Genomic DNA, 23,695 nt, shown 5'->3' with positions numbered 1-23,695 from the left:
AAAAGGATTTACCGGTAGGTATTAAAATCCTATTTTTTGGGTAATTTAGGAAGAACGTCTGTCTGATATTAAGGTAGAAGATACAGAGGGAGAAGAAGAGACGTATGTGACTGATATGAAGGCAGAAGATACAGAGGGAGAAGAAGAGACGTATGTGACTGATATAAAGGCAGAAGATATAGAGGGAGAAGAAGAGACGTATGTGACTGATATAAAGGCAGAAGATATAGAGGGAGAAGAAGAGACGTATGTGACTGATATAATGGCAGAAGATATAGAGGGAGAAGAAGAGACGTATGTGAGGGGTGATCAGCAGTGTAAGGAGGAGGAGATCCCTACAGATATCAGCACATGTGAGTAATAAACACTTATTACAGAAGTCACATATTCTCCTTGCTCAGTCACTACAGCAATCTCTTATCCTACACCCTCCTCCGCCATCAGCCCTGTTCTCAGTTGGGTGTTTCTAACACAAGGCTATCCATGACAAACATCACATGTAGAGAGTTATTACACACAACACTATAATGTTATGAAAAGTAACAAGCAGAAGTTTATTATTAGTGATTATATATAAATGTGTATATAAGTGTGTATATAATATAATTAGTATTGTTTTTTGTGGAGTGCCTAATTTATGTGCATTTTGTTAGATGATGCAGGTATGAAATATTTCCTGCTATACAATAGACCTGAGCTCACCAAATACAATTCGTATAAGATTCAGAAATAAAATGAAACTTGAATCTAGAACTTCAAGTAAAACAGATTAAAAGCTTATCACAAGTACATATCTGTATAATCATAAGACAAGCATTTTGCACTTGTTGTCACCCTTGCATGGGCGGGCTTGTTCTTATCCACTCCAATTCACTCTAAATCACCCAACGCGTTTCGTCAATAGTGACTTCTTCAGGGGTGTTTTCTGTTAAAGGCTTTATCCTCAAATATCAGTTGTGTAGACCTGAAATAATTGTGTAACCTTCAGACAGTAATTGTGGACTTGTTCATGATGAACACATTCCTAATTACTTGTGAATAATAGTTCCTGCTCTGTGCAGTTCTGAGGTTATGACTTTAGGGAATGTAATGGCCAGATCCAATATTGCTCCATCTAAGGTCTCCCAGTAGCCTTACTACATACATAAATGTGTCTTGCACTCACTATATTAACTAACAATAATAAACAGTGGAGTTTTAGTTCATGTATTGCTCAGTGCATTTAAGCCTGCAGCTCCCGACAAGGGACCCCACTATACTGCAGGTCCTACTCTATTGCCCAAAATAATTACCATAAAAACAGCTATAGCATTAGTGTTAACCTTTAGGTATGCGCTCAGCGGTGGAACAGTGACCGAAGGCTTGGATTGGTTTTAAGAGCACCAGTGTGACGTGCCACCACATCTCTCGTGGCCCTCCAATTCACCAGATCTGGGACTGTGGGACTGTTTGGCTGGGTCCGGCATTGTACTGTTGGTGCAGTTCCTGATGCGTTTGGAATGATTGGTGGTTGCTAGGTGCCCTAAATGCCTGTGGTCCCGATTTGTCATGATCTACTTTCGCCCACTGTTCCGCCGCTGAGATTCTTGGTGTCCATGCTTCTTCCACTGTAGATGGATACTACTCACTGTCTACAAGGCGTCACCAACAAACAAATGCCGGTCTCGGCCAAAACCAATGTCTCCCTTTTGCCAATCGCATCACGTGCAAGACCCATGGTTCCATCTGAAAAAGAAACAATATCTCAACAAATTTGCATTGTATCAATACCTCAGACATTCACAATGATCATCCAGTAGTTTTAGTGTCACCATCTACACGCATGTGCACGTACCGTGTCGTTGTACTTATATATATTTTGGTAAAGCGGCACTCCTCAAGAAGACCTGAAGTTGATATTAAAGAATCAATAGCCGGTGCCCTCCAAACCAGGCTGCATCAGTTGGTGCAGCGTAATGTAGAATCCATACAAGGCGGCACTCAGAATAAATAGACCAGGCAGGTTTAGTGTACCAACGTTTCAATGCTCTATTCGCGGCATTTTCATCAGGGTGCAGAACAAAAGAGACATACAACCACTCACCTAATATACCCGGTGGAACCGTCCATGTCGCCATCCGTCGCACTCCAGCGCATCAAAGTGACTTCATCTGACAAATGCTACGTCCGGAGACACGGAGAGAACCTCGTCCACGTGATCTATAGTAACCAATGGGGACAAAAGTATAAAGTAACCTGCCAACAAAACCGTGTAACACCGATCAAATTCTATCCTCTTAGATATATATCTATTTCTCTGACAGGGTCTACTGGTTGGGGGTAATTCCAAGTTGATCGCAGCAGGACATTTTTTAGCAGTTGGGCAAAACCATGTGCACTGCAGGGGGGGCAGATATAACATGTGTAGAGAGAGTTAGATTTGGGTGTGGTGTGTTCAATCTGCAATATAATTTGCAGTGTAAAAATAAAGCAGCCAGTATTTACCCTGCACATAAATAAAATAACCCACCCAAATCTAACTCTCTCTGCACATGTTATATCTGCATCCCCTGCAGTGCACATGGTTTTGCCCAATTGCTATCAAAAATCCTGCTGCGAACAACTTGGAATTACCCCCGTTATCCACAAGATAACATTGGGATATGATGAAGTGACAGCGGATTTGCAACAAATGGTCAAAGCTTTCGGCCTCCCAGCATGCAACGGGCCTGTCCATATATCCCCGCCTCCTGGCTCAGGCAAATCAGTTTTTTATTTGGTGCGGCAGGAGCCGAATTATGGCCCTCATTCCGAGTTGTTCGCTTTACTAGCTGCTTTTAGCAGCTTTGCACACGCTAAGCCGCCGCCTACTGGGAGTGAATCTTAGCATAGTAAAATTGCGAACAAAAGATTTGCAGAATTGCGAATAGAAACTTCTTAGCAGTTTCTGAGTAGCTCGAGACTTACTCTGCCACTGCGATCAGTTCAGTCAGTTTCGTTCCTGGTTTGACGTCACAAACACTCCCAGCGTTCACCAAGACACTGCCCCCGTTCCTTCAGACACTCCCGCGTTTTTCGCACACACCCATAAAACGGCCAGTTTCCGCCCAGAAACACCCACTTCCTGTCAATCACATTACTATCACCAGAACAAAGAAAAAAAACCTTGTAATGCCGTGAGTAAAATACCTAACTGCATAGCAAATTTACTTGGCGCAGTCGCACTGCGGACATTGCGCATGCGCATTAGCGACTAATCGCTTTGTTGCGGAAAAAAAAATAACGAGCGAACAACTCGGAATGACCACCCATGGTCAGAGGGCTGCTGTTTTTTTGCAGCCATCAGTTTTCTTATTTTATTTTAGTATTACTATTTTTTTTGAGTGATTTTTCTAAAAAGCATCTTATACGCACCTTAGAGTCGCTCCAACAACTCCCTGCCGGGTCGCGATAATGCTTACCCACGTGTATAGTGAGGCAGGCAGAGGTTCTGGTGAACCTTCATGGGCTACTTTGCACAGACATTATCCAATGTAGCTGAGCAGTTTATACCAGTGATAGGTTTCCCTATTAACCCTTACATGCAACATTCATTCTGAGGTTTATACACCTAGGCATCCTACTATAAATTACATATAAGAATAACCAGACAGCAATAATTCATCCGTAATTGGGTTCAACATATAATCTACAATCATTGCAATCCTTATTTTACATGCACTGTCCGAAATTCTTTGGAGGAATAACATTAAGAATATAAAGGGGAAAGCAGAGACGCCATAAAGTCAACACACCCCGTTATTTAGATAAGTATCAATCTTTTATTTCACCCTCAGCGCCAACCCTCTCTTTCCACTTTTTATCAATCTCAAAAAAGCAGCCTGAAAGATTGGTGGTAAGTAAATCACATAGACATGATACAACATCTTCACAGTCTACACATGTTTTAGATGAGGATTCATTGGAGGATGAGGACTCATTGCACTTCGGAAGGTCTCAGCTCAGTGGACATTCCTGATCTAATTAGTGCTATGTAAGACATTCTATCCTTAGAAGAGGCAGCAGAGCCTGTTTTAAAAACTAAGACAACTGTGTTTAAAACATCCCAAAACAGCTGATGGAAATTTTGGTTTACGCTCAGTAGTAAGTTAGAATTCCAAGAAATGGGAATTCCAATTATCCTCGTCCAGCTGGGGACTGTTTAAAAAAAAAAAAAAAAGGCAGGTGGCTCACAAAGTAGATTCGCAGGTCTTAGATTGGTGCGAAAATCTGCATTACTTTTGTTTTCAGCATCAGTAAATGATGCCACGGATAGGAGAGTTGATGGTTTTCTAAAGACCATTTTTTCTTTTGTCTTGTACAATCGTTAGACCAGCCATGGCTTGGGCTGATGCATCGAAGGAGGATATATTAGTGGCATCTAGAGAGTAAAGATCTCACATTGCACATATCAAACAGGCAGCGATAAGTGGACCTGGATATGGGTACAATGGCCTCTCAGACAGCAGCGGGTTGGCTATGTACATGGTAAGCTGACTCAGAATCCAGGAAGATTCTGGGGTCTTATCTTTGCTTACTGGAGATATTTTTTTGGTAAGGAATTAACAGTATATTGGAGTCAGAATCAGACTCTAAGAAAGTGTCCTTTCACACAAAATTTCAAACCTAGTTTCCAGCTTTCCGGTCCTTTCCGAATCAAGGAAAAGGAAAGGGTAAAGGCAAACAGTCCCAATCCAACAGGTCTGGAAAAACTAAAAGGTATTGGGCTACCAGACCGGTTTTCAAATCTGAAGATAAGCCATCAGCCTGATGGTGCAGGCCTCCTCCTGGGGGGACCCAGGGTGGGAGGCTGACTTCTTCAGTTTGCATAGATCTGGCAGCAGTCTACTACAACCAAGAGGTCATCAGTATAAATCAGGCAGTGTGCCACTTCAGACCGAAGACCATTTTGGTAAAAAAAAAATGCTATTTCTGTAGATGCCATGAAAGTATTGGCATATGCTGGGGCCACTTAGGACCCCATGGCACAGCCTGGCACTTGTAAATAGTACCCATTATCATAGAAAAGAACATTTCGGGTCTGAAGTGGCACTTTATTTGAGATTTATTGATGACCTCTCGATTGTTAGGACAGCAGAAGAGTTAATGTGGATACTAGACACACACAATGAATGAGGGAGTGTAGTGCAAGTAACGTATGTGCTGCAGAGTAATGGGCAGAGATGTTGTCCTACCGCTTATGTGCTGCGCCTGCTGTGAATCAAGTGCTGCTTCCTCAGCTGGGTCGGCTTCTACTAGGGGCCCACTGCATAATCCAGGAAAGGCATATACCGACGCACCAGCGCCGCACATCACACGCAAGAGCCACACATCGTCATGCGCCATCTTTGATTACTTTTGCACATATGCACTATGGGTGAGACACTTTTGTTTGTTTTTTCATATTTTTGCTCTGCCGGCCAGCGTGTTACACACTTAATTTGTGTAGTAATATTGTTGCTTGGGGCCCCTTGGCACTTTGATGCCCAGTACAGGGGTCACCTTTGTACCCTCGCTGGGCCTTCATATGAATATTGGGAATGGTTTCTGCAAGCTTGGAGACAGCAGTGTTTTCCCTCTTCATCCTCCATGTCAGCCATTGCAATGGGTAACTTCCTTGTATGGAGTATTTACAAAGGGAACTCTCTTCATGCTCCTTACATCCCTGCCGCTCTAGTCCATATACTGATGGTTCCATCATCCATCAGAAGCAGGAGACATATGGTAATAATATAACCCTCCAAGCACTGGGACTAATGCTGAGAACTCAGTCCTTTTACTATAAATCACTTTTCCAAGGAGCGTAGTCTGCATCAGCAGGCCCGTGTCCAGAAACCTGGCAGTGGTAGGCAACGGTGGAGGACATCCGTCTGCAGTTACCAACAGCACAGAAGTTGTCTGCAGGGGGTATCTGCAGATCTTCTTATGCTATCCCCTCAACAGCCCCTACCCCATCCATTAGGCCTTAAATCACTGTTGCCCCCTCAGTGGATTATTGCTGGATGTCACCTGGGGGATCCTCCATCTTCCCCAGATCGCTCACCTCTCCCAGTCTGACCGGCTGAGGGCCTGGCTGAATGCTATTCTTAGTCTTGCTGGCATCTCCTTCATGACCCAAGGTGCATTATCCCTTTCTCTCCTCTGTGCTATGCTGGCTAGACTTGAGTCTTCTACATCACAGAGAAGACTGGGCTGCAAGTGTCTCCTAACATCCACTGTATCAGCATTTGCTTGGATGTCTCCTAGTGCTGACATAGTTACAGTCCACAAAGCTTTTATGGGGCTTACAGTAGCGCAACATATCCCCATCTAGTTCCTGCTCTGATCTTGGGTTATCAGCCTCTGATACACGTGTCCTTTCTAATCCACAAGGTACAGACCAGCTCTCAGATTTCAGCTCCTCACTCTCTAAATTGCTAAGTGGGAACAATAATTCATAATTGTCTTGTCAGCTGAATATGCTGCTCAGCCTAGGGCATGATGCCACCCTCGACTGGTGGTCAGGAAGTAGGACAATAATACCCCATCCATGGTTATCTCCTCTTGGACACAGTCCTCATAGATCCCCTGCCAGCTGGTTAATAGGTGTCCATCTTCCATATCGGCAAATGGGATGATGTAGTTGTGCATTACCCCCTGCTTGCCACCAAATGTGAAGGTTCTAGGTCTATGTATGTGCCAAACTGGCACCCTGCTTCCTTCTCCAAGTCCTACAGATCACACAGGACACACAATAGCAGAGATACAAATGATACCTCTATATTACACACACTGGATATACATGTAACATCAGTAAATACAATCTATATACACTACATACGGATTGGCCAGCAGTATTAACCACACTCTGAGAACCTTACCAGGTCCAAACCACTCTGGCCTGAGGAGTCCCCTGGGCAGGAACCAAGACTCCACAATTCCAGTATCTCAGGTTTCAGGAAGTGATCAGAGCTAACATATAAAGTCCTCGGTTTGCCGTTATAAAACCTCTGCTTTTACCTGATGGGTGACACCCTTGAGGCCTAGCTTTGGGTGATATGAATGAAGGGACTGGCTACAGAACAGTCTGTTTTCCCCACTTACCCCTGCGGATTTTGGTGCCTGGCTGTCTGACAAAGACAAGGTTAGAATAAAGCTCACTCCATCACATTGACAGGGGTTTTGCATCTCGGGGCAATAAAACTGGTCGCTATTAACCCCTTGCAGTCATTTGTGATGTCAGAGCCTCTTCAGCTGTTCATGGCCTCCAGTGAGAGAGGGGGCAGTGTGCGGTGTCGGCCTTGGGACTTCCTGTAGGTCACACAGCAACACTGCCAAAGAGACACAGGATAGCTTACCTGGCTGGGCAGTCACCATGGTGACCAAGACATTACACCCTATAATACAATAATCAATATCTTCATGTATAAACAGGTCATACACATTCTGTAAGGAACAAATCCGGCTTAGAGTCCTCATTCCCTGATAGGCACACCCATATAACAAGAGGGACAATTTCCCACACCGAATACCTATAGGTAATGACAGGCCTTGATGTCGCCAACTGTTTTCTGCCCATGCATGTGCAATGCATCATGGGAGGTATCTAGATCCAGGGGACCATGCCGTAGATAGGACCCAAAATGGCTGTGTAGTTCCCAGTTTCTAAAATCGTAATGGGAACTGTGTGTGACATCTGGATACCTTTTTAAGGTTAATTGGATAGGGAGTTTTTGCGATGAACTGAATCCCCCCCCCATAAAGTGTTTATACATACAGTGTGATGTTACATTGAGATTACCGCTGGAGGAAACTCTGCCACAATATTATTGAATGTGTAATTTATCCCATCCTCGTATGGGTGTAATATATAAATATATTCTTACTGAGCAGGATTACCAGCACTTAATCAATTATCATCCAATATAATATACATGCCGATTGTGTAACAACAAATACACTTGTTTCTTTATTACTTTATTCACCTTTTTTTTTTTTAAATATTAAATTTTTATTAAGTTTTCACACGGCGTACATAAATATGTATACGTGAAATTGGTATAAACAATCTGGTTGGGGGTAAAGGGACATACATACATATACCAAAACTAATAAAGACATTAAAGACATTGGGGGGGGGGGGGGGGGAATACAAATCAGGGGTATCATAGTGCAACAATGAAGATACAGTACAGTGTAAAGCAAAAGGTCTACTTCTCTTTAACCCGTTAATGTCTGGAATGGACTGGGGGAGCGAAGCACGGAGAGGTCTAAAGTAGCGATCGAAGCCCATGGGGAACCTAACTGGTCCGAACCCTCCTTGTAGAGGGACCATTTAAACCATTTCTTGCTCATAGCGGTATTTCCTGAGAGATACTTGTTTTGTGCAGTTTCAAAAACATAATGTTGATGGACTTTGTTTTCTATCATAGAAATAGTGGGGACATTTGCTGTTTTCCATTTGGAAGCGATGGCGACTTTGGAGGCTATAAGGATATGGCCTAATATGTATCTATCTCCGCTGGGCATTTCCTTACCATAGTAATGGAAGAGCGCCAAGAGAGGTTCGGGCACAAGTACCACTCCCAGTACGTGGGAAATAAGTAGAAACACTTCCCTCCATAGCGCCCGAATTATTGGGCACAGCCAAAATATATGTAGGATATCTCCCACCATCCCGCAGTTCCTCCAGCACTTAGCAGAAACATCTGGCCATATTGTGTGCATGCGATCTGGCGTTAGATACACCCTATGGACCAATCTGTAATACATATCACAATGATTTACACATTTAGAAATTCTAAAACAGGATTTAAAGATATCTCTCCACACCTCTTCAGTGAAGGTTGCAGGGAGATCCCTTTCCCATTTGGCTTGTGCAGGGAAAACTCCATGATGGCCCTCTGTCACAAGATATTGGTACCATCGTGAAATGCCTCCTCTGTTGCCGCTGGGTGTAAGAAGTGACATCAATAGTTTAGGGAAATCAGTATGTGGAACTCTATTTGGCACACAACTTTGAAGCCAATGTCGCAGTTGTAAATATTTATGAAAGTCCTGTTTGGGAATCTGAAACTTTTCTTGGAGCAGGGAGAAGGAGACTAGGGTGCCGTCCTGGAGGACGTCCTTAAGGGTATTGAGACCTAGGTCCTGCCAATGGTATAATTGCATGTCTGGTATCAGTAGGGCTATAGTGTGGAGGGACAACTGAGGGGAGGGTATATCGCCAGGTGTGAGAGATCTAATTACTTCTTTCCATGCCATTAGGGTTGTGTGTACTGCTGGACATTCAGCAACTTTAGTTGGAACTAAGTTAGTGGGCAGCCACAACAGATTTGATAATGTGAAGGGGGATATCGCGTCTCGCTCCAGGGACACCCATGGTTTAGACTTGCTCTGAGTGAACCAGTCCTTAGCCTGTGTAAGTAAACAAGCGGTATGGTATCTCTCTAGATCTGGATACGCAACACCCCCATTCCATTTATGTGCCGTCAATGTTGATTTCGCTATTCTCGGTTTCGAGCCTCCCCATATATATTTAGTCAAAAGCCGATTGAATCTGTTACAAACATCTTTGGGGAAAGCTCTTGGGATGGTGCGAAACAGGTACATCAACTTTGGCAAAAGAACCATCTTTGCCGCCGCCACCCGTCCGACCCAGGAGACCTCCTGCATCATCCAGTCTTTAATCATCAATTCAAATGTACGACAAAGGGGGTCATAGTTGCATCCTATTAGGTCTCGCCCCCTAGATATATGAACACCCAGATATTTAAGTGACCTAAGTTGCCACGCATACTTATAATCATTCTTTAGACGACTAAGAGTGCTGTCGGGAATGTTCAAAGGGAGGGCCTCGGTCTTGGTGGTGTTTAGCTTGTAGTAGGAGACCGCTGCATATGAGTCTAATATAGAATGTAGATGGGATAGGGACGCCTCAGGTTCTCTAAGACACACCAGAATATCATCCGCAAAGAGACAAATTTTATGTGGTTCCCCCCCCACTTCTGGTCCTATAATTGAATCTGACATTCTAATTTGTTCCGCTAGGGGTTCAACTGCTAATATAAAAATCAGGGGTGATAGTGGGCAACCCTGCCGGGTCCCATTAGTAATATTAAATATGGAGGAGTTGTACCCATTGGTGAAAACCGAAGCCGAGGGAGAGGAGTACAAAGCCAATATAGAGTCAAGTATTCTACCTTCAAATCCATAATGACCCAGGGTAATCTTTAGGTATTCCCAGTGGATCCTATCGAATGCTTTTTCTGCATCCAGAGAAAGAAGCAGGAGAGGTTCGTTCCGGGCCTGGCAGCGGTCTATTAAGTTAATAACTCTACGAGTGTTATCCGACGCCTGTCTGCCCATCACAAAACCCACCTGGTCTGAATTAATCAGACCTGGCAAGAGAGGGGCAATCCTATTTGCCACCATCTTAGCGAACAATTTAAGGTCAGTGTTCAGCAATGCTATAGGGCGATAGTTCTGAACCACTGTGGGGGATTTTCCTGGTTTAGGGATGGTGACTATTCTGGCCTCCAACATTTCTCTCGGGAAGCATTTGGAACCAGATGCTTCATTATATACTGATAGTAAAAGTGGGGCCAGGGTTAATTTGTATGTTTTGTAAAAGTTGGAGGGATACCCATCTGGGCCCGGGGCCTTATTTATTGGGCAGGAATCTATAGCTTCTATGACTTCTTCCATTAACCATGGGGCGCTAAGGGATTCACGGGTCTGGGCGTCTACAGTGGGGAGCGCTATCTTGTCCAAGAAACCTTTGATGTCTGCTATCGTGGGTTGGGGGGTGTCAAGGTCATTTTTAAGATTGTACAGTTGCGCGTAGTATTCAGCAAACGCGTTTGCTATCTCGATCGGGTCAGTTACTTTGACTCCCGAAGATGTGTGAACAGCATGTATGCGTTCCTTGGCTCTGCGTCCTCTCAATTTGCGCGCCAATAACTTTCCTGCTCTATTACCAAGCCTATAATAGTTTTGGTTTAGCCGCTGCAGGTTGCGATGTACTTCGGTTAAGGCAAAGGCGTTTACCTTGTCTCGAGCAGTAAGGAGTTGCTTATAAAGAGATTTATTGTCGGGGTCTATTTTATGTGCCGCTTCCAGTCGCGCAGCCTCTTTGTCGGCTGATTCGTGTCTCCTCTTGTATTCGCGCTTAATTCTAGCTGCGCTTTGAATTGCAGAGCCTCTAATCACGGCCTTCAAGGCACACCAATGGGTAAAAACAGATGTGTCTCCGGGGCAATTAGTGGTCAAATATAGGTCCAGAGATTGCTGAATAGCCTGATGAGCCTCAGGGTGGGCCAACAAGTGCTGGCCCATTCTCCAGGGGCCGGGGGGAACCACCCTCTTACTAATATCCCAAACAACAATGATCGGAGAGTGGTCAGACCAAGACATGGGTAGTATATCTATTTTGTTAATAGTCGCTAATGTCCATCTATCTGCTAATGCTAGATCTATACGAGAGTATGAACTATGGACATGGGAATAGAAGGTGTAATCTCGTTCTCGTGGGTGTTTAGCCCTCCAGACATCATACAGTTCGTACTCAGCCAGTAGTTGGCTAAATTTGCCTGAGGGGTCCTGAAGCGGGCTGCTACGGAGGGCCCGGGTCGGACGGGAGCGGTCAACGACAGGGTCTAGTACCATATTGAAGTCCCCTAGAATTAAAAGGGCTCCCTTCATTCGTTCTTTGAGAATTCTACAGAAGGATCTAAGGAATGGGATTTGTTTGGTGTTAGGCACATAACAGGAGACCAAAGTAGTCTCTACATTATCCAATTTACCTATTAAGATTAAATATCTCCCGTCTGGGTCTTCATATTTATCGGACATGACAAACGCGCAGTGTTGTGCTATAAGGATAGCCACCCCCGCTTTCTTGGTGGGCCCATTTGCCATGTAACAGAGGGGGAAACGCGTGTTAGTAAATGTGGGGGGGTTTTGGTTCTGGAAGTGTGTCTCCTGCACCGCCACTACATGTGCTTTAAGTTTATAAAAACAATTTAGGGCAACTCTTCGTTTATGAGGGGAGTTAAGCCCTTTAGCATTGATAGAAACTATGTTAACCATAGTCCTTTACAAAAGGAGCTAAACGTTCCGATGACCAATTTCCGTGCTTAAGCTGATATACCTGATAGGGGAAGGGGAGCATTTCCAGGGGAGGGAGGGCAGACAGACAAAAAACTAAAAAAACAAAACTGAGTTGATCTCCCTTGAGATCATAACCAGTCGCCATAATAAGGCGGCTGTGTAGGCTAAGGGGGGGGTTAGTGGCGTAGCGCCTACCCGCTGCCATATTTTATACTGCATTCTATACTGAACGTATAAACGAAACATGAACAGAATCATAATCATCCCTGCAATATTAAAGCTTATAAGGACTTATGACTGTAAATAGAACATGAGGAACAAACATTACAACATTACTCAACAGAGACTTTCCAGTCTGTATACACGGCTCACAGACCGGCACCGTCGCCAGAATCATCGACAGGATCTCTCCAGCAACTCATCTTATCTCTCGATCTCAAATACTCATAGCTGGAGAGTCACTAGTGTCATTACTTTACCAAAATGGCCTCTGCCGACGATGTCCGACTCCGAGCCTGTCACCTCACTTCACCGCGGACCAGTCCTGCTGAAGTCCACGGGGTGAGGAGTCCGCTGAGGATTCCGCAATGTTCCAAGATTTGAGCAACTTTGCTCCTTCATCCGCTGTAGATATAGAGACAGTGGAGCCATCTCGATGGATCAGTAGCTTGGTGGGGAAGCCCCATCTGTACGGGATATCTGCTTTCCTGAGAGCTGCCGTAATGGGGTGAAAGGAGCGCCTTTTATAAAGAGTAGCTGCTGATAAGTCCCCGAAAAGCTGAAGTCCCTTAAGGGCTGAGGGGTTATCCGACGTTGGTCTTGATGCCTTCAGTAATGCCTCCTTTACGTGGAAGTAGTGCATTTTCATCAGGACATCTCTAGGCGCGTCTCCTGGGGCTGCTCTTGCCTTTGGATAGTCTGTGTATTCGGTCAATAATAAAATCTGCCGAAGGAGACTGAGGTAGTAGATCTTTGAATAGGGCCACAGCGTAATCGTGTAGACTGCTATGTGACACAGATTCGGGAACTCCCCGCAATTTAAGGTTGCTGCGTCGTGATCTGTCCTCCAACTCTGTGACTTTGTCTCGCAGGAGCTTCACCTCTGCTTCCAAGGCGTCATGGGAGTCTAGTAAGCCGTTATGGGACCCCACGACCTCTTCCATTTTATTTTCCAGATGATCAGTACGTCCCCCTAGGTCATCTATGGATTGTTGACACGCTGTTAAGGTGGTACGAAACTCCGCTGCCACGTCTTCTTTAAAGCGAGATAGAAGGAGTTTCATAGTGCCCACAGTCAGAGCATCTCCATCTTCAACTTTATCCAGGCTTGTAGCGGCCATGGAAGCAGGCGGAGGCATCTCCCGAGAGGGGGGAGTTTGCGGTACTGTTTCTGTAACAGAGGATACAGTGGGTTTAGGGCCCGTCACCTTAGGGGATGACTTGAAAAATAAAGGCTGCTGCTTGGGCTTAGATGGCTTGCCGCGTCTGGACGGCATGCTAAGGCCAGGGTAAGAAAGCTCGGCAGTTCTGATCCTGTAAGATATGTACAGTTGAGGCTCCGCTGTCTCTGGTATTATCAGGATGTCATGTAGATATTGGCAAGGGTAGGGGGTACTGCTCCCTTTACATTGGCATGAGCAAGGCTTGCGAGGCTATGTAACTAGCCATCCTCTTCTTTGTGCCTATGTATCGTTGGGGTGGACTCCTGTCCCGCACTCCCAGATATTTTAAGGGTCAAGGGGCAATTTGTATGGGATCAGGGAAAAGCCCAGTTCCGGCCGGACCTATAGTACCACCTTGCTGAGGAAAGGTTTTGGTGGCGCCAGGCGTAGGGCTAAGAGTGTGGCACTGTGCCGTGTTTCCCGAGCAATCTCTGCACAGCTCCCGGTTTTAATATGAGGGACCTGTGGGTCGTATGGCTCTGCTTCTCCCTTCTACTCCCTCCAATGGGCCACCCGCAGCCGTGGGTATATCCGCAGAGGAGTCGGGGACCCACAGGTTCTCCTCGTATCCACAGGTAGTTTCTGTGTGTGCTGATGAGGTGGGCGAGGGGGGGGGGCTGCGGCTATCGCTTTGTGTTTAATGAGGACCCGCACCTCTGAATGCGTCCCAGCGTCTCCAGAGCATGGATAGCTGAGAGCGTTTCTTTACTGTTGCTCTGGCCGTACACTTTCTGATGTGCAGGGGGGGGGGGGGGGGAGGGGGGGGAGGGAGGGGGCCCCGTCCGGAGCAATGCGCCGCTGGAAACTAGTGCCTCACACCGCGGAAGGGAGACGAACAGCCACTTCTATAGAGTGGACCTGTCTATCCGCTCACCTCCCGGGTCACGAGATGTCTCCTCCGGGTCTCCGCTGTCCTGCCTCCCGTTCCCCTGTCTCCAAGATGGCCGCCACTCGTGTCCCGTCGTGCGCTTCTCGGCTGTTCTCTGAGCCTGGGCTTCCTTTCGCCAACCAGCGGGAACCTCCGGTGAGTCCTCCGATGCACCCTTACAGAGGGTGAGATGGTAGCCGGTCCCTCGATCTTTCCGGACAGGCCGATCTCTTAGCTGGGGTGCAGTGTGGAAATTTAGGCCCCGGCTTCTGGGTGTTGAGTAGGCCGCAATCCGCGGGAGCCAGAAGACCGGCTCCCCGATTCCGCTGCTCGTACTCGCCACCTGCAGTAGCCTTCTAGATGTAGGATCCAGTAAATTTTGGTTCAAGTAGGTTAGGATACTGCTGTGGTATTCTGCTTTAACTCTCAGGTCCCTGAGAGCTCACTGAAATCGCAGCCTGCTCATACAGCCTCCAGGCCACGCCCCCACTTTATTCACCTTTTATACATTTACCTTTGTGTTTAGTATATCACTTGATAATGCTGATTTATTACCTTATAACTTTCACTATATGTAGGTAAGATACTCGGTACGCAATTGGCGTATGGGGTACCGTAAGGGTACGCACTTACGTAGCAGACGATCAGCCGTGATTAAGACGCACAAGCGGCACGCTCGCTCACAGCCTTACGCTTGGTATCGAACACGCTATAGGCGGCTGACTACTGTAATGCTACGCTACTAGCGTAGCGGACGCTGTGACCGCGAGGGGAACACGAGCGGCGCAGACGCTCACGGGATGACACTCAGTAAACCTTGTATGCAACACACTACGATTGAGTTTGTATTGTAAACCTTACTACTGAAATACTGCAGCGATATAACTCTGCTTAACCTTGTTAGTGTAAATGCTGTTTGAGCGATTGAGACGCTCTGAATACCCTCTGCAATGTAATAAACACACAATACCTTGCTAAGGCTCCAAAACCTTTACTAACAGGATTTAGTTATATAAAAAGGGAAAATACAGTTGACAGTTCATACACTACAGGCTGCTAACATCAATATCTAACAGAATAACTACACGTAAATATACAATAGCGGCACAATCGCAAACAATAACATACAATGAGAGAGAGAGAGATCGTGGCACAATTACAGTCTGAGATTAAGAATGGTCACAGAGAGTACTTACACACTGGGGAATGATTCGCTGCGCAGTCCTGGTTACCAGCTCTGGGTTAGTCAATGATGAAAACCGTTGTGGAGAGAAGACTGAGCTGGGCCAGGCTGGCTGATCTTATATACACTGCTTACAGTACACTACAAAGGGACCTATAATCTCATTGTTCATTGGACACAGGAATGTCTCCTCGCATTATAACAAAAAGTCATAGGTTGGTTTAAACAGGTGGGCTGTGACTATATCAAACTGCTCAGGTGGGAGGGAATCTCAGAATTCCCGTCGCATGGATAATGAACCACAAATATAGTAAATGTCCAGAAACTACTAATAGACATAACTATTCGCAGGAGCGATTAATCTTTACCTAACCAGCACCGGATTGTTCCTAATAAAATGTTCTTTAGTTAGGTACCAGGAACCACCGCTCCGACCCTATCTGACCCTTCGTATCATGTAAAGAGGAATTCCTCTTTCCAGGGACCAGCTACAATAAACAAACTTACAGTTATTATTAAGGGGAACATTATCTATAAAACATACTATTTGGATTTATTATTAACAATTGAGTCGCCCGCTAGACACACACAAACTCTACCTTAAATGCACATACCACGCGCCCGAGCGCACGGCCGTGGAGGCGCCGGCACGCAACTGCGAATATGCGCACGCGAGAAAATGTGTACGTGCAGCGGGCAAGCGCATGGGGTGAATATATGGCAACGTGTAGCATGATATTTTTCCGACTTCGACAGTCCACCCTTTGGCAGTCATCAATAACTGCCACTTCCTAAAACAGTTCAAAAAAGAAAAAATATATGTCATCACGTAAATACCTTTTTATGATTGGGTAAAGAGAGGAGAGGAGAAGGTGGGAAAAGGGTATGACCTAGTGAGATAGTAGAAGCATGTGTGTATGAATCCATGTTTGAGGGGTCATGTATCATCATGCCGTACGTGTTTTTAAATCAAGCTTCGAAATATTGCGAAGTATACATTTGAATCCTTCTTATCCCATATTAAGGGTCAGTGGATGGGCTGTCAAACTCTACCGAGCTCTTTTCGGCTTTTGGTTGCAACAAATGGGGGAGCACATTTAGTTGATGATACATGATTGGGGGGATATGTAAGTGCTGATATCTGTGTCTATATTCCCTATCGACTATGTGTGTCATTACCTGAAGGTTGCAGAAATGAAGATAAGAAGCAATTATTATAAATGCAGTCATAAACTATGTGAGTTTAGTATGCATTAGTTGATTGAGGTCTTGTCTTGTGTCTTGTCTTGATGTACATGTTGTCTGATGTCTCTCGATGCTTTTGCTATAAATGGCGACAAAAGCTTTTCCATTGTCCAGAAAATTACAGTCTCTAAAGTATTTGGGGCTATCGTAAAATTTAAAGTCACTAGGGATATTGGGGGTCTGTGGTATAGTCCATCAATGGTCTGTAGAAAAGAGGTTGTCAAATTCTTCTTCAAGCGGATGTCTTTGTACCTTGGAAGTAAACAAAGGAGAAACGGGTGAAAGCAATGGACCGTGGAATCACATTTTCATCACAGCATTGTCTCTATCGTTGGGTCATAAATCAAATTAGTTGTTTTTATTACAGTGTCTTCACTCCTCAGACTCATCACTCTGGTATTACCTTTACACTTCGTTAAAACCCGAATGCATCTAAATATCAGACCAATCAATATTACGGCACCCAGAATACACGAGAAATTTCCGTACATCCATAATAATACCTTGGGCCCATTCTCCTAAACCAGAGAACCAATTTCGTGGGTTCAACCATGACACCCAACTGGTCAGCTCGTTACCCACAGCAGCGAGAGTGAGATTGTGTTTCCTTCGGAACTCCCACTTTAATTGCAAAATGTCATCCATCTTTTGGTCTATGACCTCGGCCGGGTCCTCAGTGCTGTTTGTAATGTACGTGCAGCACTTTATTCCATATTGAGTTGCTAAGGTGACACAATACCCGCCTGTCACAGCTGTGAGATAATTGAGAATCATCCTATGCTGAACCAGTTCTGTTTTGTAGGCTTGTAACTCTCTCCCCGTATACCTGAACGTGTCGTCATACATTTCAGTGATATTGTCTAATAAATTTGCAAGCGCAGATATATACCTAAAGTTTATCACTCCCCTGGCGGTACGAGTGATATCCATCGCGAGGAGAAATTGAATCCCGGTGGATTCATGGATCAGATCAGAGGCATGATGCTCTGTCTTCTCTATCAGGTGCCTTTTAACGACGTGCTCGTAGTGAGTGTGAGTATAAGGAGCTTGGGCACCGCGGTGAATATCTTTCATTTTGGTATGGGATACAGTCATTACTTCAGGCAGTACTTTTCCAATGTAACACAATCCTTCTGAGTTTGGGGCAAGCCACTTATACGCCTTCTTCCCGCATATGAAATATGCATCATCGGGGAGAACATATGGGACGGAGTATGTCATAACCATGTTACAAATTTTCCATGTGAAATCTCCTAACCCTAATTCTCCTATCTGTTCAGTACACACATCTGGTTGTATGATATGTGCACAGTATCCTGGTGATACTTCTCCAACTCGCATGATCCTACTTCCTAGAGTGTACCTATACCGGAAATATTTTCCACTGTCGGCTATCTAGGGTATAAGCTCTGTGTCTATGGGCATTCGGTCGGCTCTATGTGAAAATGTCATGGTTTGATTACTCCATGACACTTCCCAATTTCCCGGCTTTCGGGGGTTGGAAATGTTAAAGCAAACTAAAGATCTATCCACATGATATTGGTGGAGCTTCAAACTAGGAGGGCTAGAGATATTAAACCTCTTGTCCACCGGCCTCCCACCGCTTAACTCAAGTACCTCACCTACAGTTAAAGGGAATGGTACTAGCCCTGATTTGCTATGACCTTGAGGTACTTGAGAGCATACCCAACAGTCTGTCTTATTTAACACTTTACCCACTAATGAGTGATAGTCACCCAATGGATGCCGGTCCATGTGGATATTAAAACTGGACTGACATTTCTTGATGCACCCATCCTCAACTATATTATCGCAATGCCTACAGATGCAGTTTTCTTCAGCTAACAATCCTTCACAATTTATTCTATTGTCAATGCTACCAGATCGTTTTCTGATACTCGCCTTTACTCTGTGATTATGTTGTTCTTGGAAATTTACGCCTCCATCCTGGTCATTAGAACCCATTCCAGATCCTTTCTCGACCTCCATGATACTCTCACCGAAACAGACTGCTCTGGTCAACATCATGGTCAACAGGAAAATCAGGATCACAGTCTCTTGAGGCAAGTCCATCTTAGAGGAGTAAAAGGAGAAAAATAAGAAGGGGGAAGGGAAATAGGAGGGAGGAGGGAACTGGAGAAAATAACAAATGGGGAAAAGAAATCTGGCTCGACAAACGCCTCCGGTCTTATTATTCTCAGCGCTCAGGTGTCGTCGCAATCTTCCCTGAACAGACACTCTAGTGATACAACCTCTACCGTTTGTTCTTTATCACGGGACCTCTCTGGGTCAGCAACCTTTTTACAATGAGACGAATGGACCCAAGTCTCCCTCTCGGCAACCTTCAATGCAGTTGTGCTGGTCAATAAGACTTCATATGGTCCTTCCCATCTGTCAATAAGGCAACCTGAGCGTAGAAAATTCCGTATCATTACATAATCCCCAGGTTCAATGTCATGACAATTACTGTCTGGCAAATCAGGAATCACCAATTTTAGATTATCATTCTGATTCCTCAATTGCTTACTCATCTTAACCAAGTACTTTACGGTTACTTCATTGTTGCATTTCAAATCATCCTGGGGGTTAATCATAACGTGGGGTTGTCGGCCAAACAGAATTTCAAAAGGAGACAGATGAAGAGGGGACCTGGGATTGGTTCTGATGCTGTATAATACGATTGGCAAAGCTTCAGGCCATAACAGTCCTGTTTCAGTCATTACCATGCTCAATTTATTTTTAATAGTGCTGTTTACTCTTTCCACCTTCGCACTCGCCTGGGGGCGGTACGGAGTGTGCAGCTTACTATTAATTCCCATCAACTTACACATTGTTTGAAAGACTTCACCTGTAAAATGGGTACCACTATCGCTATCAATGATTCTGGGGATACCATATCTACATACAAATTCCTGCACAATTTTCTTTGCAGTAAACACAGCGGTATTTGTGGCCGCGGGAAATGCTTTGACCCAATTTGAGAACACATCAATACAGACCAAAACATACTTTAAATTTCTACAAGGTGGCAATTGTATGAAATCAATTTGTATTACCTGAAAAGGGCCATCTGTCGGAGGGATATGGGATGGCTCTGTCGGTATTGCCTTTCCGATATTCTTCCTCAAGCAGGTGAGACATGTCATCGCTCTTTTACCCGCATGGGAAGAAAATCCTGGGGCGCATCAATAAGCTCTTACCAACTTACACATTCCTTCTTTGCCTAGATGAGTCAGCCCATGTGCCGCTTCCGCTAGACTTGGAAGGTATGCTCTGGGTGCCACTGGCTTACCCTGTCCATCTGTCCAGAGTCCTGAGGACTCCTGGCCATATCCTTTTGACCTCCAAACTGCCTTCTCCTGTGGTGAACACAAATTTTGCATTTCATGCAATTTCTGTGTGTTTACAGTATTGAATACCATCAGTTGTGTGGTGTCTGTCTGTCTGGGGGTACCAGCTGCTAACTTAGCAGCTTCGTCTGCTCGGCTGTTACCAAGTGATACTGGGTCCTGGCTATATGTGTGTGCTTTAGATTTGATAACAGCCACTCTGTCGGGTTCCTGTATCGCTGTTAGAAGCCTTTTGATGTGGGCTGCATGCGCTACGGGTGTGCCAGCTGCCGTCATGAAATTTCTGAGTCGCCATAGGGCCCCGATATCATGGACTACCCCGAATGCGTACCTAGAATCGGTGTAGATATTGGCTGACTTTCCCTTAGCCAATTCGCATGCTCTGGTTAGGGCGACCAGTTCAGCAACTTGTGCTGAGTGTGGTGGGCCTAAGGGTTCCACTTCTATGGTGCCTTGGTCATCTACGACTGCGTATCCAGTACACAAGTCTCCCGAGTCCGTCTGTCTGTGACAACTACCGTCCGTGTAGAACGTAAGTTCTACATCTTCCAGTGGATTGTCACTGATGTCAGGCCTTGCGGTAAAATTTTGGGCCAAATATTCCATACAATCATGCGTGTCTTCCTTTGTATTAAATCCTCCTTCCCCATCACTCTCATCCTCCACCCTTTGTGCCTGTCCAGGCACACCTGGGAGATATGTTGCAGGATTTAGTGCACTGCATCTCTTTATAGTAATGTTTACCTGGGCCATTAATGCTAATTCCCATCTTATAAACCGTGCTGATGAGACGTGTCTGGTTTGGGCAGAATTCAGCAAGGCTGACACTGCATGTGGTGTATGGATTGTGAGGTTGTGACCTAGCACTACATCTTCGCTTTTCGTAACTAGCAATGCGATTGCTGCAATGCTTCGCAAGCATGTGGGGAGGGATCGCGCTACCGTATCTAGCTGAGCGCTGTAGTATGCTACCGGCCTGCTGGCATCACCATGCTTCTGGGTTAAGACACCTGCTGCGCACCCAGCACTCTCTGTTCCGTACAGCTCAAAGGGTTTTCCATAGTCTGGCATACCTAATGCCTGTGCCTGCGTTAGGCACTGTTTACGTCTCTCAAATGCCATCTCGGATTCGTCTGTGTGCGAAATCCGATCAGGTTTGTTTGATGAGACCATCTCCTGCAAAGGTAAGGCTAGTATGGAAAACCTGGGATCCAGTTACGGCAATACCCACACATTCCTAAAAACGTTCTAATCTGTTGCTGGGTTTGTGGCAGGGTTATGTCACGAATTGCTTGAATTCTATCAGCGGTGAGGTGTCTTAGTCCTTGTGTCAGACAGTGTCCCAAGTACTTCACTCTGGTCTGGCATAATTGTAACTTGTCTTTGGAAACCTTGTGTCCTGTGTCTGAAAGATGAAACAGGAGTTGTTTCGTATCTCTCAGGGACGTTTCCAGTGAATCTGAACACAGCAGTAAATCATCCACATACTGTATCAATATTGATCCACTCTCTGGTTGGAAAGACTGTAAACAATCATGCAGGGCCTGTGAGAAAATACTTGGACTGTCTATGAAACCTTGTGGTAAGCGAGTCCAGGTGTATTGAACTCCTCTGTATGTAAATGAGAATAAGTATTGACTGTCAGGGTGCAGAGGTACCAAGAAGAAGGCGGAGCAGAGGTCTATCACAGTGAAATATTTGGCAGTGGGAGGGATTTGCATAAGGATAACAGCTGGATTTGGCACTACAGGGAATTGACTCTCAACTATTTTGTTGACCCTTCTTAGATACTGCACTAATCTGTAACCCCTCCCCCCACTCTTTTTAACAGGGAAGATGGGACTATTGGCCGTGCTGGACGTCCTTACCAGAATGCCCTGTTGTAGCAAGCGCTCTATTACAGGGTAAACTCCTAACTCCACCTCTGGCTTCAGAGGGTATTGTGGGATTTTTGGAGCTATCCTACCATCTTTTACTTGCACAACTACTGGGGCTACATTTGCCATTAATCCAGTGTCTTGTCCATCCTTGGTCCAAAGTGACTCCGGTATCTGGGAAGTCATTTCTTCTACCTTGGATGGAAACCTATTTACAATAACAGTGTGTGACATTAATCTTGTTGGGGAGTCTAGCATATCTTGCGCTTCCTGAGCGTGGTTTTCGGGTATGTCCAAGAACACACCTTCAGGAGTACAATATATGACGCACCCCATTTTGCACAGTAAATCTCTCCCTAGGAGAATAGTCGGAGCCGATGCAGCCAGCAGAAAAGAATGCTTGGTATGCAAAGGCCCTATTGTAATCTCTGCTGGTTTGCTTAAAGCAGGCATGTCCAAACTGTGACCCTCCAGCTATTGTGAAACTACATATCCCAGCATGCCCTGACACAGTTTTGCTGTCAGAGAATGCTAAAGCTGTGTCAGGGCATGCTGGGATGTGTAGTTTCTCAACAGCTGAAGGGCCGCAGTTTGGACATGCCTGGCTTAAAGGATATTGTCGTACTACTCCTGTCACTCCCATGGCTGGAATTGTTTTACCAGTGGTTCTCATGCCCAAGGTCGAATTTATCACTGATTTGGCCGCCCCCGTATCTACAAGGAAATTTAGTGACCTACCAGCTACATCAATTGTGACCTCGGGTTCACTTCCAAGGCTCGCAATCAATTTCACTGGCTGCAGATAACAGTCTCGTGCATAATGTCCCTCTTTATGACAGTAATAACAAGTTACCACATTTGACTTACCCACAGGGGTCTGAGATTTATACAGAGGTTGCCTTGTGGTCAGGGCCTGTATACTTACGGCCATCAGCTTATCACTCTGTGACTCCCTGTGTCTGGTGATATTCCAATCATGATCAATAGCGGCCTCTCTCAAAGTAGCCACCGACAAACCTCGCCAACATGGTACCCTAGTCTTCAATACCTCTTTTAAACCGTCCATTAACACAGATACTGCTACTTCTCTATGATTCACATTGGTTTTGATATCTTCTATCCCTGTATACTTAGCCATGTCCTGCAGTGCCCGATGGAAATACTCAGCAGCAGTTTCTCCCTCTTTCTGTTTAATGGAGAAAATCTTGTTCCATTTGACAACAGCTGGGAAATACTCTCCTAACTGTGAATTGATTCTCTTTACGTTATCTTGATTGTACGCATCCGTAAGGGGTACTTCTTCGTCTAATTTATAGTCTGCGATAAATTTCACTGCGTCGACATTGGGGGGGGGTAAACATGCCCTCAGCAATGTCCGCCAATCTTTGTTAGTGGGCTCTGCAGAATTACCTAGCTCTCTAATGTATCTCTGGCTTGCCACCAGATCTTTCCTAGGATCAGGGAATTCAGACATCATTGATCTTAATTATGTTCGGGAAAAGGGGCAGTGCATGGCGATGATCCTGACTGGAGTGGCTCCTGAAGTGTCAGTTTTCCCATTTGGCACTGCAATTACCCTGACAGGATTAAGTTCAATAACGACCTTCTGAGTAGATTCTACA

At 45.2% G+C, this 23,695-nt stretch overlaps 1 protein-coding gene across 2 annotated transcripts in view; it reads left to right on the top strand.

Moving 5' to 3' along the window:
- The first annotated feature begins 279 nt into the window (after positions 1–279).
- The window catches only part of LOC134984771 (zinc finger protein 268-like), a 40,808-nt gene continuing 17,392 nt past the window's right edge, over positions 280–23,695 (top strand). For both annotated transcript variants that reach the window (XM_063950266.1, XM_063950265.1), the window contains exon 1: positions 280–353. The gene's annotated coding sequence lies outside the window, so the exon portion shown is untranslated. The remainder of the gene's footprint in view (positions 354–23,695) is intronic.

Source organism: Pseudophryne corroboree (genome assembly GCF_028390025.1).
Source record: "Pseudophryne corroboree isolate aPseCor3 chromosome 3 unlocalized genomic scaffold, aPseCor3.hap2 SUPER_3_unloc_8, whole genome shotgun sequence".
Taxonomy (NCBI): domain Eukaryota; kingdom Metazoa; phylum Chordata; class Amphibia; order Anura; family Myobatrachidae; genus Pseudophryne; species Pseudophryne corroboree.
The sequence above is the reverse complement of the archived record's forward strand: the minus strand, read 5'-3'. Positions and strand labels throughout refer to the sequence as shown.